This window comes from Malus domestica, chromosome 09 (assembly GCF_042453785.1).
Source record: "Malus domestica chromosome 09, GDT2T_hap1".
Classification (NCBI taxonomy): domain Eukaryota; kingdom Viridiplantae; phylum Streptophyta; class Magnoliopsida; order Rosales; family Rosaceae; genus Malus; species Malus domestica.
In genome coordinates this window covers 19,276,304-19,290,706 of record NC_091669.1, presented here as the reverse complement: position 1 = coordinate 19,290,706, position 14,403 = coordinate 19,276,304, and the positions used below count along the sequence as shown (strand labels likewise).

General features: G+C 44.1%; 1 long non-coding RNA gene across 1 annotated transcript; it reads left to right on the top strand.

The window, feature by feature from the left end:
* Positions 1 to 12,464: 12,464 nt before the first annotated feature.
* LOC139188021 (uncharacterized) lies at positions 12,465 to 12,942 on the top strand. The gene is made up of 2 exons (XR_011571100.1): positions 12,465 to 12,582; positions 12,702 to 12,942. It is a non-coding gene; the product is annotated as an uncharacterized lncRNA (long non-coding RNA).
* Positions 12,943 to 14,403: the final 1,461 nt, after the last annotated feature.

Sequence of the window (14,403 nt, the reverse complement as noted above, 5' to 3'; positions counted from 1 at the left end):
ATGTTGACATCCGGTGTAAAGGAAGATTCTTTACATAAAAAGAAAAACCATCCGAGTACTACTAAAACCTGCAAAGAAGGCGTTCCTGGAAACCTGCCTAGGGACAATGAAAGAAAGAGAGGGTGAGATCCCAGAGAAGCAGGTCCCAGAAACCAGTTCTCCCACTCTTGATTCCAGGTCCCAGACCATCATCGATATTTTATGTTATTTTACTAGTGTTTTTAATATTTTAATATATTTTAGTTGAATAGACAGTAATGTTACTAATGTATGATGCAACTTTCCGGGTATGAAAACATGTCGAAGATAGAACTCGTGATATTCCTCCATCCATCCATCCCTCCCTCCCGCTATTGCTATTATTAAGAATCTGTCGTTTTATTCTTGTTTATATGATTTTCTATTTGATTTTTGTTTTCTAAATTTTTCAGGGTGGTGTGAGGGACAACACCATCGTCACCCATCACCGCCGGCGATAACACTACCACCATCATCCTGCCAATTTCTACCGAGTTTTGTACTGAATAAAGAGTTCCTGAAAACAAAAAAGTTTGTTTGCGTCTTAATTCTAGAAAGAAGTGTTTGGTCATTGTGAACGCGGAAAATTCCTGAAACGAAAGAGACAAGAACAAACGTGCACAAACAAATATTTGTATTTGATGATTTTGGGTTACAATCTCTCTCAAATTTGATCATCTGATTCGATCTCCGTAAGGTGTTGATTGGTGGGTGTTTCGTTGATCCAAGGGCCGTCGAGGCTTGATCTTGGATGAACTGTTGGAAGTTTCTTCAAAGGGCCGTGGGCTTGATCTTGAAGAACAGTGATGAACGGATTTCCGATGGCTTTTTGGGCTTGAACTCGAAGAACAGTGACGAACGGATCTTCGAGAGCTTTTGGGCTTGAACGGATCTTCGAGGGCTTTTGGGCTTGATCTCGAAGAACAGTGATGAACGATGAACGCTTTCTTCAAGGGCCGTCGGGGCTTGGGCTTGATGAACAGCGGATGAGCGGATTTGTTGGTGTTGTCGATCCAAAGGGGCCGTTGGGGCTTGATCCTTGAGGATGAACAGTTGATGAACGATGAATGCTTTCTTCAAGGGGCCGTTGAGGCTTGGACTTGAAGGTGGATGATTGTTGATCCAAGGGCCCGATCTTGGAAGAACGATGAACGAAGAACGCTTTCTTGATTCTTCGGGAACCTGGATGCTTGAGAGCTTCGGAGTTTCAGAGCTTCAAGAGTTTTGCCTAATGATTTTTGGTTCCCTTAAATGAATGAAATAGGCTTGTATTTATAGAAATTTCCAAGGCCTAATTTTGAATATAATATTCCAGATGAAATAAGTCGTTTCTGCCAGGTGTTGACACGTGTCCTATTTGATGACTTTTCCAACTCATTTCAATTTTCGTTGAGTCACACGCTACGTGTAAAATTTATGTAATACATGAGCGTTGACACTTTGATTTACCGGTCAACATTTATTTACGAAATTTCGATGTCTACAAATGCCCCCACTTCAAGGCACGTCGTATACATGTGCTTGTCACGTGTAGGAGATGCGTTTTGAAGTCCCTTACTGTAGATGTCGATCCACGGGCCATCGAGGCTCGATCTTGAATTGGGCTGGAGATTGTTTCAAGGGCCGTTGAGGCTTGTTCTTGAATTTTTTTGTTTGAAATTTCTTCAAGGGCCGTCGAGGCTTGATCTTGAAGGTTGAAATTGGGCCACAAGGAGCTTCATGTGGTAGATGATCTTTGGCTTTGGTAGTGGATGAATCGGCACGTATTTTGTTGCGCTTGTTGACTTTCCACAGCTTTGATCTTGAACTGGGTTGGAGGATTTTCTGGATTCCTCCAATTGTTGATTTTCCACAGCTTATTCTTGAACTAGGTTTTGATTCAAGGGTGGTAGACACTTAATCTTGAATCGGACTTGTGATTTCCTCAAGGGCCGTCGAGGCTTGATCTTGAATTTGGTTGGAAGCTTCTTCAAGGGCCGTTGAGGCTTGATTCTTGAAGGTTGACTCGAACACATGGCAAGCAGGCACGAGGTGAAGGTGACGACTTGTTGCTTTGTTCAATCTTTCTAATTCACACCTGAGCAGTTTGGTCAACGGTATGATCTTCAAGATTGATGGGCTTTTCTTCCAGTTGGTGACTTGATCTTTAAGGATTTGATTCAAGGGTGGTGAATCAACACGTGCAGCCTGCAACGCCTAGTAAGTAGACCCAAGAATTTGAGGGTCAAAACGAGTTCACCGTCCAGAGTGATTGCAACTTTGATGATATGAGATACTTTTGATTTTGAAGAAGTAGCGGATGAATCGGCACGTGCTTTGTGCTTGTCTTCACATGCTTCAATGTATCATTTCCCTTGCCTTATTTATTCTTCTGGCAGAATGTGGCATATGCTCGAGTTCCTCAGTTCGGACTCCTTCTGCTGAGTTGACTGTGCAGGCTGCATTCTTCTCTGCTTGTTTCTTCAGGCAGATGTGGCAGTTTCTCGAGTTCTTCAGCTCGGACTCCTTCTGCTGAGTTGATCGTGCAGACCGCATTCTTCTCTGCTTGTTCCTTCTGCACCTTGTCTCCACATGCTGCAAGGTATCATTTTCACTTGCCTTATCTGTCCTCCAAACAGATGTGGCAGTTTCTTTGAAAGTACAGCAGCAGTGGGCAACGAGTACTCGAGAGCAGTGCTAGGTAGGCAATCAGGGAAGGGTTCCAAGCAGTCGGTTCCTTACCCGAGTTTGAGTGGAAGTTCCGACATATTGTTTTCTTTATCCTTGTCTTTGTAGGTAAGAACAAGGACAAAGGAAATGACAGGTAGAACGCATGATATGAGATACTCTTGCTTTCTACCCTGGTGATATGAGATACTTTTGCTTTGGAGTCATTGGCTTGTAGAGGTACCCCAAGGAATAAGGAACGCTGAATGACTCGAGAGGTTTCGTTGGGAAAGCATTTTTGGAGATGAAGAAAGGCTCTGTATGTTTGCCTTGCTATGGAAGGTGAAGGTGGACAGTTATAGGAGGTCCCTTAATACCTGTAGAGGTACTATTCTTTCACTCGTGTCGGCAACTAACGCGTGATTGAACAGTAAACTTCACGTGCTTTCTCCTTCACCGAAAATCTTCGACAAATTGCCCGTGATTTGCGTAAAGTTGAGTGTGCATATGACAGGTGATGACGCGGTTGAAAAAGACTGGCGCCTCTTCGATATCTGGGATCGGCGCTTCGACAAATTACCCGTGATTTCCGCAAAGCTGAGTTTGCGTGTGACGGGTGCCGACGCGTCTGGAAAAGCAAGATGCTTCTCCGATTTCTGAGCTTGCCTCTTCGATTTTTGAATGGCCTCTTCGAATTCTGAGCTTGCCTCTTCGATCTCTGAAATCCCGTCGAGTGCTGATTTTTTATAGAGGCACGCTGTTCGTTTCAAAACACACTTGAATTTTACTTGTGAAAACTCCTTTCTTGCACTTCTAAGATCTTGATTCGTCCGACCTCTTCTTTCTTCAACACTTTGAAAATGTCAGGACCCTCCGATCGTCGTTTTGACTTGAATCTTGGTGAAGAGGCAGTCCCGCCTTCTCCAGACAACATATGGCGCCCATCATTCATATCCCCTACTGGTCCTCTTACCGTTGGGGATTCGGTGATGAAGAATGATATGACCGCTGCGGTGGTGGCCCGGAACCTTGTCACTCCCAAAGATAGCAGACTGCTTTCCAAGCGGTCTGATGAGTTGGCTGTTAAGGAGTCTCTGGCCCTTAGTGTGCAGTGTGCGGGTTCTGTGTCCAACATGGCCTAACGCCTATTTGCTCGAACCCGTCAAGTTGAATCGTTGGCGGCTGAAGTGATGAGTCTCAAACAGGAGATTAGAGGGCTCAAGCATGAGAATAAACAGCTGCACAAGCTCGCACACAACTATGCCACCAATATGAAGAGGAAAATCGACCAGATGCAGGAATCTGATGGTCAGATTTTACTTGATCATCGGAGGTTTGTGGGTTTGTTCCAACAACATTTGCCTTCGTCTTCTGGGGCTGTACCGCGTAATGAAGCTCCAAATGATCAACCTTTGGTGCCTTCTCTTCCTGGAGTTCCGCCGAGTGGTGTGGCGGCACCTGATCGTCCTTGAAGATACCCTCTTGTAAATTTGATTTGATTTGATTTTTTTTTTTTTTTTTTTTTTAAGGTATGTATAATGCAAATTTATGTAAAAATTTCCTGAAAAATAAATAAAATGAACCTTCTATTTCTCTCTATGCATTTGTTTTTTTTTTTTTTCTTTTTTTTTTCTTGTTTTTCTTTTGGTGCTGGATGCACCAAGTTCCATCATTTTTTTTTAATTATTATTATTATTATTATTATTATTTTTTTTTTACAATTTTTTTTCTTTCTGCACATGGTGCCCATGCACCACCAGAAACTTTTGATCTGCCATGGGGCTGTACCCCATCTTTGATCCACCATCCCTTTTTTTTTTTTTTTTTTTTTTTAATATATTTTTCTGTATAAATTTGGGTGGTGGGTAGAGGAATTTGCAGGGAGCGGACGAAGACGGACGGAGAGTTGGAGTTTGAGGAAGCGCTTTTCGGCCGGCTAGTCGTTTGACAGAGGTTTTTGAAGTTGTTGGCAGCTGCGAGGCAAGAGACGGAGGAGGGTGCAAGAGAAGAGCGGTGCAGAGGAAGATGCAGAGCTGGTGGAAAATATGCAGTGGGCTGACTTGGAGCGGAGCATCTTCGCTGGGCAAAAGAAATGGGAAAGCCAAGTGGTGATGAAAAGTCCTGCTTATCCCATTTTCACAGCCACTTGTGGCTTCGCTCATGTTATTGGAACGAGGTGCCTCTTGCTGTGTGTAGCACTTCAGTTTGTACCCTTTGCCATGCTGCTCTTCGTCAACCAAAGTGCTCATCCTGTCTGTGAAAGAAGCTGGAGTAGCACCCCTGGCAAGTAAAGCAGATGGCTGGTTCCATGTCACCGAACCACTTCCTATTGGGGCACACGCTTCAAATTTCAATTGTTTAAAAGAAGCAGGAAATTGACTTGATGAGGTGATAGATGATTCAATATTGTCTGATCGGCTAGACGAGGTTTCATCTTTGGCTACAAACGCTTTCACGAGGTTCTCAGCATCACTTCCTTTGGAAAACCATGACGGCTTAATATGGCTAGCGAGATCTTTCTGCAAACTAGAGCTGCTACACGTATCATCAATGCCAATGGATGGATCCTATAAATTTTCATCGGTCTGCCTCTGCCCAGATCTCCACCTCCGCCGTAGCGGTAGCATCCGCCACCGAATGCCCATTTCCATATCCTCCATTCTCCGACTCCACGGGCAGCTTCTTGCCAGGAATCTCGACTTCCCACGGTGGCAATGTCGACGGAGCTCGTCTTCTTGCTCTTCTTCTTTCGGCAGAAAAAGATCAAAAACATAACAATCACGAGAAAAGCCAGCACAGATTCGATCACAATACCGGCAATAGCACCACCGGAAAGCTTAAATCTCTTCCTATGGCAGGATTGGCAGCTCCGCCACGAATTCCAAGTTCCAAATTCCAAATTCTGCGTGTCTGGTTCGGGCGATGAGCTTCTAGAATCTCCGCCATGGCTAAACCCAAAGCTCCGAGATGAACGTTCGACTCCTACACCGTCAAACCCATCAACAGAACCATCAGAGCCGGGGACTGCGTCCTGATGCGGCCGTCGGAGCCGGGGAAGCCGTCATACGTGGCTAAGATCGAGCGCATCGAGGCCGACAGCCGCGGCTCCAACGTCAAGGTCCACGTCCAGTGGTACCATCGGCCGGAGGAGTCGCTCGGCGGCCGGAGGCAATTTCACGGCTCCAAAAGAGGTCTTTCTCTCTGATCACCACGATGTTCAGAGCGCCGACACCATCGAGGCCAAGTGTACGGTCCACACCTTCAAGAGCTACACCAAGCTTGACGCTGTTGGAAACGACGATGAAAAATTGTTGGAGGCCAAGTTCAGCCGGACCAAGTCGTGCAGACTGTACACAAACTCCGGGATTTCGCCGGAGAAAAGGTTGCCCTGCAAGAGAGATCTGAAGGCGGAGGACCTCTTAAAGCGTTGAGACGGAGACTGAGAGCGCGGAGACAAGTCAGATTTCCGAAAATGCCACTGGGGATTATGCCGGAGAGAGAGCCACACCGGGATTTGTAATTGGGTAAGGCTTTCTTGGAGGACCCAGGAGGCCTCTGCTTTGGTTGATGTGCATCTTGGCTACTTCAAAATCCGCCACTCGCGCTCCAAAATCGCCGTCTAACAATATGTTGTTGGATTTCACATCTCTATGAACAATCGCTGGAACGCAATCATGGTGCAGATAAGAAAGACCCTCTGCTGCATCCAGAGCTATCTTAAACCTTGTAGGCCAATCCAGCAACCCTCCTTTGATGCAATGCAACATATCACCGAGACTGCCATGTTAGGGTATTTGGGATTTCAAGAAAACTGAGGAAAAATTGAGCAATTTTGTTATGGATTTGATTGGATGCTGTTGGGAATTCGAATGTCGAGAGAGCCGAGAAGGGGAATGTGCCGCTCAGCCACAGCTCGGTGAGAGAGAAGGAGAGCAAGGGGACGGCAAATATCGCGACGAAGCGGTTGATGCCGGAGCACTGGTCGGGGGAGAAGAAGAGGTTGCTTTGGAGGTTGAAGAACTGGGCCTGAGCCTGTTGGGCTCACGGTTTAGGTCTGAGGAGACGGGCCTGATTTTGTAGCTGGGCTCAGACATGTATATATATATATATTTTCAAAGAAACTGTAATTTAATTTTGTACAAAGAAAACTGCAAGTAATTTTGTAATAAAATTGACTTTCACTAATGAGACTTTAATCAAATCCTTTTTTTTTTGTTTTTTTTTTTTTGTTTGTTTTTTTGATGTGACTGAACTCGAAATTGAATGCTCGAGTTGCCTACGTACCCTTCCAAAGAAAGAGATCAAGTCAAAACGTAGTTCAAATACATACATTTTTTTTGTGCCGTTTGCGGTTTCAACTCGTGCAGGCAAGGAGCATTGGTTCGTGCAGTTTAGGCTCGTGCAGACCAGGAGCATTGGTGTCGTTTGCAGTTTCAACTCGTGCAGACAAGGAGCTTTTGGTGCCGTGTTGCAGTTTCAGCTCGTGCAGGCAAGAAGTGTTGGTGTCGTTTGCAGTTTCAACTCGTGCAGACAAGGAGCATTTGGTGCCGTGTTGCAGTTTCAGCTCGTGCAGGCAATGAGCGTTGGCGTTGCCTTTTATGCTCGTGCAGACCAGGAGCGTTGTGCCATGCAGTTTAGGCTCGTGCAGGCGATGAGCTTTGGTTCGTACAGTTTAGGCTCGTGCGAACAAGGAGCATTGTGCCATGCAGTTTAGGCTCGTGCAGGCGAGGAGCATTGGTTCGTGCAGTTTAGGCTCATGCAGACCAGGAGCTTTGGTGTCGTTTGCAGTTTCAACTCGTGCAGACAAGGAGCTTTTGGTGCCGTGTTGCAGTTTCAGCTCGTGCAGGCAAGGAGTGTTGGTGTCGTTTGCAGTTTCAACTCGTGCAGACAAGGAGCATTTGGTGCCGTGTTGCAGTTTCAGCTCGTGCAGGCAAGGAGCGTTGGCGTTGCCTTTTATGCTCGTGCAGACCAGGAGCGTTGTGCCATGCAGTTTAGGCTCGTGCAGGCGAGGAGCTTTGGTTCGTGCAGTTTAGGCTCGTGCGAACAAGGAGCATTGTGCCATGCAGTTTAGGCTCGTGCAGGTGAGGAGCATTTGTGAATTTTGTCAAGCAATCCGGGAGAGGCGTTCCTCACAATTTTCATAGCAAGGAGCTTTGACCGCATGATTGAAGAAGTCTTCGGGCAAGAAATCGCGCATCGTGATGGCAACGGACGATTTTTGTGTCGCAATTTCATCATCTTCAACACGTTCACGTTGCTTTGAAGGTTGACAAGAGCTGCTTTGCCCCCTTTCCGATTGGCGGACTTGTGGAGGAGACGTATGCTTCTTGTGCAATTTCTTAGGGGTGACTTGAGTCCATCCTTCTACTTTGCTTGTCTTGGAGGATGCCCCCAACGATTGAGGTGAAAACTTTGAGTCGGAAGAGCCAGAAGTGAAGGTGGTACAGTTTGACTCCCCCACATCGTCAAGATCTAGCTCGATGATTCCTTTCTGAGCCAGCTTCATGATGAGATCTTTCAGCACGAAACACTTTTCTGTCGGATGACTGATGAAGCGGTGGAATTTACAGTATCTTGGACTGTCAGTACGATTCATCTCTTCCGGCCGTCTGCACTCAGGCAAACTGATCACCTTCTTGTCCAACAGGTCATCTAGCATGGCAACCACATCAGAGTCGGGGAATGGATAAGTCTTCTCCTCAAGCTCCTTCAAAGTGCGTCTACGCATCTCTTGATCACGAAAAGCTTCGGTTTGAATCGCCTTGCCTCGTGTGGATATTTTGACGGGAGCTGTGTTGACCGTCATCGCTTCCTTGGTGGGTTTCCATGCAGCCTTTTCCCCCTTTGTCCCAAGAACTTTGTCGTTCTTGTAGTCGGCGATCGGTTCTTTTTTCCCATGATGGGCGATGCTCAACTCCATGTCATGGGCGCGAGTGGCCAATTCCTCGAAAGTCCGTGGTTTAATGCCTTGAAGGATGTATTGCAAACCCCATTGCATGCCTTGGATGCACATCTCGATTGAAGAGGTTTCCGAGAGCCTATCTTTACAGTCGAGGCTCAGAGTGCGCCATCTGTTGATGTAGTAAATGACTGGCTCGTCCTTCCACTGCTTTGTGCTCGTTAGCTCTAACATGCTCACAGTGCGGCGGGTGCTGTAGAAGCGGTTGAGGAATTCCCGCTCTAATTGCTCCCAGCTGTTGATGGACTCGGGCTCTAGGTCCGTGTACCACTCAAAGGCATTTCCTTTCAGCGAGCGCACAAACTGCTTGGCGAGGTAGTCTCCCTCTGTCCCCGCGTTGTTGCAAGTTTCGACGAAATGTGCAACGTGCTGCTTTGGGTTTCCTTTTCCATCAAACTGCATGAACTTTGGTGGTTGATAACCCCTTGGCATCCTTAGGGCATCAATCTTCTTGGAATAGGGCTTCGAGTAAAACAAGGAGGTATGTGAGCTCCCTTCGTACTGTGTCTTGATGGTGTTGGTGATCATCTCCTGCAGCTGCTGGATAGAAAGAGATCCCATGAGTGCCGCCGCTTGGTCTGGCTCCGGCTTCCCATCAATTTTCTTCACCGGGGGTTCTTCGTCTCCGCCAGCTCCTCCCTTTAGTGGATCATCATCTGGGTCGGGTTTATCGCCGTCCTGCGCCTCCAGTCGGTTGACTAGTGCTGCAATTTGCAAGTCTTTTTCTTCCACAGTTCGGGTTAGCCTTGCGATTGCTTCATTCATTTGAGCCAGCTGCTCATCGATTGAAGTTGCTCCAATGGTCATGACTTGCATGGCTGAACTGTCGCTTGAATCGGCATCAGAGAGCATGGATTCAGAGTATTTCCTTGGGCTTTCCCCCCTTGGTGCCCTTAGTGAGGCTAAGGTGATCAAAGGCTCGTGCCTTGGGTGCTTTTGTTCCCTTGACAGAGTCGATGCAGAGGTGAAAGAGGCGGCAGAAGTAGCTCTTGCCATGCTTCGAGTCGTGATGCCTAAAGTGACACCTCTTGCAACGAGGGCGCTTTTGTTTTTTACGCCAGTTACGGGAACAGTTTGAGCCTTCCTTGAAGCCATTAATTTTGGAAGTGCGCTTGAATTTCTTGAACGGAGAAAGAGATGAGAGGCAGAGATGGTCCCACTGGGCGTGCCAATTTGTGAACGCGGAAAATTCCTGAAACGAAAGAGACAAGAACAAACGTGCACAAACAAATATTTGTATTTGATGATTTTGGGTTACAATCTCTCTCAAATTTGATCCTCTGATTCGATCTCCGTAAGGTGTTGATTGGTGGGTGTTTCGTTGATCCAAGGGCCGTCGAGGCTTGATCTTGGATGAACTGTTGGAAGTTTCTTCAAAGGGCCGTGGGCTTGATCTTGAAGAACAGTGATGAACGGATTTCCGATGGCTTTTTGGGCTTGAACTCGAAGAACAGTGACGAACGGATCTTCGAGAGCTTTTGGGCTTGAACGGATCTTCGAGGGCTTTTGGGCTTGATCTCGAAGAACAGTGATGAACGATGAACGCTTTCTTCAAGGGCCGTCGGGACTTGGGCTTGATGAACAGCGGATGAGCGGATTTGTTGGTGTTGTCGATCCAAAGGGGCCGTTGGGGCTTGATCCTTGAGGATGAACAGTTGATGAACGATGAACGCTTTCTTCAAGGGGCCGTTGAGGCTTGGGCTTGAAGGTGGATGATTGTTGATCCAAGGGCCGTCGGGCTTGATCTTGGAAGAACGATGAACGAAGAACGCTTTCTTGATTCTTCGGGGAACCTGGATGCTTGAGAGCTTCGGAGTTTCAGAGCTTCAGAGCTTCAAGAGTTTTGCCTAATGATTTTTGGTTCCCTTAAATGAATGAAATAGGCTTGTATTTATAGAAATTTCCAAGGCCTAATTTTGAATATAATATTCCAGATGAAATAAGTCGTTTCTGCCAGGTGTTGACACGTGTCCTATTTGATGACTTTTCCAACTCATTTCGATTTTCGTTGAGTCACACGCTACGTGTAAAATTTATGTAATACATGAGCGTTGACACTTTGATTTACCGGTCAACATTTATTTACGAAATTTCGATGTCTACAGTCCTATAATTCTGTTCTTTCCTTTTCATTTTCAAGGTATTATTTTTCTTATTTATGGTCTAATAATTTACCCATGCAAACTCATTGCAGAGACTAGGGACTAGAATAGATACTACATCTCCTTCGATGTTGCTATTCTTTGACAAACAAATATTTATATTTAATACTGCCGAGGTAAGTGTCAGGTACCGAGATAGTTGCATTAGGAACTCAATCATATACATTTACATCTGGTTAGTTTTGCAATATTAAATAAGGCGATGATTCTATCATTATCTCTATACAACAACAACAATAAAGTCTTTTCCCACTAAGTGGGGTCGACTATGTGAATCCTAGAACGTCATTGCGCTCGGTTTTGTGTCATGTCCTCCGTTAGATCCAAGTACTCTAAGTCTTTTCTTAGGGTCTCTTCCAAAGTTTTCCTTGGTCTTCCTCTACCCCTTTGGCCCTGAACCTCTGTCCCGTAGTCACATCTTCGAACTGGAGAGTCAGTAGGCCTTCTTTGCACATGTCCAACCCACTCATTCCTAATCTTATCCTTTCTCGTGAGCCCACACCTCCAACGAAGCATCATCATCTCCACTACCCCCATTTTGTGTACGTGTTGATGCTTCACCGCCCAACATTCTGTGCCATACAGCATCGCCGACCTTATTGTTGTCCTATAAAATTTTCCCTTGAGCTTCAATGGCATACGACGGTCACACAACACGCCGGATGCACTCTTCCACTTCATCCATCCCGTTTGTATTCCCTATATTCTGTCTTTGATCGGCTTAGGTGAAAACTTTTAGATTCCAACACTTCTCTCCAAAGGTTAAGCTTCGCATTTACCCCTTCATGAGTTTCATCTATCAACCCTATATCGTCTGCGAAAAGCATACACTAAGGAATAACATCTTGAATATGTCTTGTTAACTCATCCATTACCAATGCAAAAAGGCAAGGACTTAATGATTGTTGATGCACAAAATCAGTGAGGACTTTGGTACAACAGAAAGTATTAAGTTTGTAACCTTCGCTAGATTGTTCCGGTCATTAGTGTGGATAAGTATGTAAAATGATAGAGACAGGAGAGCAAACACAAGATGTACGTGGTTCACCCAGATTGACTATGTCAACGGAATAGAGGAGTTCTCATTAATTGTGAAGGGTTTACACAAGTACATAGGTTCAAGCTCTCCTTTAGTGGGTACAAGTGAATGATTTAGTACAAATGACATTAGGAAATATTTTGGGAGAATGATCTCCTTTTATAGAAAAGAGTTTCTATCATTATCTCTATAAAATAGTAATTACAAATCAATGATAAACCCTTCTTGGAGTAAAGTGTCTCTTACTATATAACTCTCACTGCAGGGTTTGCAAAGGTTCTGCACAGAACATAAGATTAAGTTGTCAAAGGTATACGATATCTGAAATCGTTACCCATTTTCTGCTGTTGGAACTTGGAATAAATATATAAAGTGCTCTTCATCTTCATTCATGAGGCTCCTTCCTATTGTTGAGATGCCTTATTGATGTTCGTGAAGCGTTTTTAGCTTGATCACATTTTTTTCTCTCATGTCTGCTCAAAGACTGCAGGTAGACTTATAGGTTTGTTTCTTGATAGATTAACTATTATGTTGCACACTTGCACTTGCTGTTAAAGATTGTTTATTTTGTTTTCTATTATCACCAGTAACATGTTTAGTAAGTCTGTGATGAAGTTTTTAAGCATTATTATTGTGCTTTCAGTATCTGCACTGGTTATTCAAGAGGTTGTTCTCGCCGATCCCGAATTGCTCAACTTTTACTTGACCACACTGGTTTGCTGTTAACTTTGGCTGGCATGGGTGAAGAAGGAACGTATGTGAGTATCAGATTGACTTCCTATTCATTGTCTTCCTTTCATTTAGATCCAATCTTCTTCATATGAGCTTAAATCGCATTTTATGTTGTTTTGAAGGTTCAATGTACGAGGTTCGTTAGGTCTCAAGTATTTGGTTGATGCCACATGAGTTGTTTCATCCTAAATGCTGCCATGGTTCACACTCGGAGCTTTGAGCCGACACTCGGTTCTGTGGGAGGTTCTATGGATGATCAAACTAAGTTTAATTAAAGAGCCGATTGTTCTTGTTGATGATGAGATTGTCAAAATATAAGCCATTCTTCTACTTCCAAATTTCTCAAATGGGACTATGCTCCCAAATGAATGAGTAATGTTTTATTACGTGGAATGGACTCATGACAACTTGTTCTCTCAGAATATATAGAAGTTTCTAGCATTAGTAAATATATGATGATATCATGTTAGTTTTCTACGATTGTTTTATCACACTTTTGGCATTTAAAAGGTATAAAATTATAAATACATGGTAAGGCCTTACACAGTGACACGCCCGACCCTGATATTCTCCAAACACTAGGGTAGGCATGTGCTGGCCGACACCTGAAGGTGACGAAGCCATATTAGGATGCATGAGAACTAGAAACAATTAACCGACATAACTAAAACTTGTAAATTTAATTATAAAGAATATGCATTTATAGAACGTGTTCAGAGCATACAACTAATCCGAGATATAAAAATAATAATAATATAAAATTGAATAAACAAAGAGATGGGTCCTACACCGAGAGGACTCGAAGATGCCGATGCGGAAGTGCATTAATGCTATAATTGTACGCCTCGAATCTAAGTCCTGAGGGGGTGCAAAACAAAACATGAGTGGACCAAGTTGATATATAAGTAATACTAAAACAGCTAATCTTTAACGTCCTAACCCCCAGGTTTAGAAAACTTGTATAGCATAATAAGTAATAGGTTTTTCTGAAAACCCTAGCATTCAATAAAACCTTTCATAAAACATATATCGTATATAGGTTGCTTAGTAATGGTAGCATAATATATATATACACACACCAATATAAACATCTTCGGCTGGTAGGCACCAACCAAACGCCCTGTCGTAGCTAATATAAATATCTTCTGCCTGTAGGCACCAATTAAACGCCTGGTCGAAGCCAATATAAACATCAATTTCCCGTAGTCTCTTACACCATCTAACCGAAGCCAATATAAATATCAATCACCCATAGGCTCCTACAGCACCCGACCAAAGCCAATATAAAAGTATCATTCGCCCGTAGGCAAATCATTCACCCATAGGCAAAATATTCGCCTGTAGGCAAATCGTATGAATAACCACTACGTAAGTACATAAAAATATTAACATAATATTCCTAATATATATATATATATATCTTAATCGGAGTTCAGTAGCTAAAACATCATATCGTAAAACCACGTTCATAAGTGGGTATATAGTCATCAATCATATATACAACAAAGAACATAAAGTCGATAAAGCATGATAATTCATAAAGCGTGAAACTAATTTACTCATAAACGTTTCATAAAACGTAGCCATTAAATCATGTTTTTTGTGTATGCATTTCTAATAGGCAAATCATGCATTTTAGAAGGGCTCCACTCACAGATATTTCATCGTCGAAGTGCCATGCAAACAAGAAAGGACAGAAACACCATACACAATTGCACCTAAGCACATAAGGGTACCAATTAATAAAACTATACTAAAACGATTGAATTTCGGGAAATGGACTTCAAAAACAGATTCATGATGTCGAAAAACATAAGGGAGAACCTCGGGTACCCTTACGCACCGCC